Source organism: Pinus tabuliformis, chromosome 4_2 (genome assembly GCF_031772625.1).
Source record: "Pinus tabuliformis cultivar Carrire ecotype Pingquan chromosome 4_2, CPIR1, whole genome shotgun sequence".
NCBI lineage: Eukaryota > Viridiplantae > Streptophyta > Pinopsida > Pinales > Pinaceae > Pinus > Pinus tabuliformis.
This window is the reverse complement of record NC_142304.1, coordinates 565,827,522-565,830,856: the sequence shown is the minus strand read 5'-3', so window position 1 is coordinate 565,830,856 and position 3,335 is coordinate 565,827,522. Positions and strand designations below refer to the sequence as shown.

General features: G+C 32.9%; 1 pseudogene; it reads right to left on the bottom strand.

Moving 5' to 3' along the window:
- Positions 1 to 2,520: 2,520 nt before the first annotated feature.
- On the bottom strand, positions 2,521 to 2,907 carry LOC149170542 (antifungal protein ginkbilobin-like protein 1 pseudogene; annotated as a pseudogene).
- Between the last annotated feature and the right edge of the window lie 428 nt (positions 2,908 to 3,335).

The following is a 3,335-nucleotide window of genomic DNA, read 5'->3' as shown; positions in this document are numbered from 1 at the left end:
TATATTAAAAAGAGCACAAAAATAGAGCACAAAAATACTAGATGAAGGATTTAATACTAGTAAAACAAGGGAGTGGTGAGCGTGTTATATGGAAAAAAATAAGCCATTTTAGGACCCTAACAATAACATGATATTTTCTTCTGATAGTTAGATGTGGTGGCATTTTTTTATGGTAGAAATTACATGCAAAGTGGCATTTTCTTTCTCTCCAATAATTTAGCACTTAGCATCCTTACACGATCCCCTTATATGATGAAATTTTTTATGCTATTAATATTATCTGAATTTCCCTCCTCTACTTTCTAATGATCTAGCCTAGAGATACCATCATTATGTCATTTCTTTTTTAGTTTGATATAAATTTGAAAAGAGGTCAAAGAAATCTTTCGGAATCCTTAGACATAATACCAATGGGAGAAGGAAGGCTTATTATGAGGATGATATAATGTGGTATAGTGCTTCTAACGTAGGATTATAAATTATGAGCCATTTTTTATTTTTCAATCTATTTTTGTAATACTTTAAAATAGTGTAACTGCAAACATCAGATCCATATGAAATAATAAGAGACATGAGATCCTAAAAGAGGAATTATAATTTCTCTCATAAGTAGAGCTCTCCTAATTTACAGTTATTTTAATAAGTCATTTAGGTTTTCTACATTATATTTTTAGGAAAGAAATATCACTCCCTCTCAATGTGACAACTATAGTGAGGTTGTTGGTACCAATTCAAAGAGTACACTCACTTAAGGGTTCACAAGAGTCGAAACCAATACAATAATATTGATAGGCAAGAAATCATTACAACAATATTTTTAAATCCATTATATCTCATCATGTCATTAGCACAGATATGAACCTAGGTGAGCAAGATAACATCCATTTCACCCCACCATAGGAGATAACACCAATTGACTAAATTTTGGGCATTGGATACCATTCCAGGAAGAAATTCAGCCTCCCTCTTAGCTCGAAGGCAACAGAGAGGTTGTTGGTAGTAGGCCATCACCACAATATATACTCAGTTAAGAGAACGACATAGTTACTCTAATCTAGAGCATAAATATGTCAACTTACGAGACATGAACTTGAGTGGGGAGGATAACAACTACTCCGACCAACAACCCAAGCTAAACTCAATTCATAATAAAAATAATTGGCATTCAGTACTGCTAGGGGAAGAAAATTTTCCTCTATCTCATCCTAAAGGCAAGAGAGATGATGTTTTTGGTACTACATTAGCCATGAGTAGAAACTCACTTAAGAGAAAACAATGTTACTCTATTCCAAAGCATCAACATGTCAACTTACAAGATTTCAACTTGGGTGGGGAGGATAACAGCTATTGTGTCCAAAGGATAACAGCTATTGTGTCTAACCACCCACGCTAAACTCAATTCACATACTTTTCTACCATTTATTAACACATTTCTTAATATTATAGTTCTAAATATGTTTCTAGTCAACGTAAACTCTAATATATTTGTGTGAAGTAATATGGTCAAAATTGTTATTGTCATATACAAAATTAGTATAAGGAATTGTTTTAGATTTGAATATCAAAACATTGTATATTTCCTATGATACATCTAGTTTCTTGTATTAATAGACTAATCCATGTTTGAATAATAATTTCTAGTATTGCCTTGGCAATCAACCCTTTTCCCATGACTATCAAATATTCCACTTTAAAATAACTACGCTTGGTAAAATAAAGGGTAACGGAAATAAGGGTAACGGAAATAGTTTTAGAGTTTGAAATATTTTTTTTTTATTTCTCATTCCGAAGTAACATGAAAAAAACTTAAAAAGAAACAAAAAAAAAAAAAAATCTTCATAGATTAACCAGAAGAAACTTTATTAAGTATAAATTAAAAAGAAAAATACTTTATTTTTTAATATCCCAATTAAAAATATTTAAATTTTACTTATGCATTTTATCTATATAATTTCAATGTTTTTCATTCACATTGAAAATTTCAAATTCTAATTATGCATTTTATAAAAATAATTTCAATGTTTTCATTCACATTGAAAATTTCTAACTTGAGAGATTATTATATTTTAGGAGGAATTTGATGAACCATCCAGGAAAGAATGATGTGTCATTAGAGTTTCTATTTTAAATAAAACTCTGAAAAACTTTAATAAATAAAAAGTGCTATAAAATTATTACATATCTTCAATAATTTTGTTATTTAGAAATACTATTTTTGTGATAGGATTTCTATGTATAAACAGATTTACACTTAACCAAAAGTCGACAATTTACGATACCATATCAAAATTATATCGGTTATCACTATAAATAAAATGAATAATTCAATATCACAGTCATCGCAACTTTCTAGAATGTGATTTCGATATGTTAAAAACAAAAGCACTAACGCCATAGTTTATTCATTTACGAAGAAGAGGTAGACACCCAGGGCAGAGCACATTATTGACGTCGAGAATCCCTATGGTAATAGAGTTATTAGATGGAAGCGTATTGCTCAGTGCAGTGGAATAGTTGATATTAGAAGTTGTACTGCTCGTAGCGCATGGAGCAGCCAGTGAGTTGAACCTGAGCACCGATGGCATTGTTGCAAATTCCCCAGATGCGGTCGCCGAGACTAGTAAGGCAGGTCGTGCATTCATATGGGAGAGCGTGACTGCAGATTGCTTCCCCATAGGCAGTGGGAGAACCTGCCATCGATGACTTGTAGTCGTAACTGTAGTCATAACCGTAGGCCGTGTTGTCCTCCAGATCTGCGATCAGGTTTCCGAGGGTATCAAAGAACAGACTTCCAGTTGGGATTATCTCCGTGTTACACGAATACGACACTAAGTCTGTATTCTGCGCGCCCACCACAAGTAGTAGTAACATTAAGGCTAACGCAAAGCCAAATGACCCGATCGCCATGGCTCCCAAAAACCAAATAATCTCTAATAAACCCTTGCTATGCTTATCAATCTTCAAGGGATGTCTCGCTCTTTATAGCCCTCGAGGCACATGATTCCGTGCGTAGGATAATCTCTGTGACGTGAAGGATGATGTCGGGTAATCTCACGCGTTTGTCACTGGAAAGAAACGAACAAAAGCTACATTTTTGGACGCTTAGTGGAGGTGGATACGTTAGACGCTTCCAGTATTAACTTTAAATAAATTATGATGTTCTGTAATCCATTGGTAGGATATGTTTTTATCAAACATGCACATTCACACATAAAATTATATAAGTGGTCTATTATTTGTTTTTGTGTAAATTAGGTGTATTAAATATTATATTATATAAATAACATAAGATAAAAGCGTGTATGTCGTTGTGATTGGCTTAACATTAATGAAAT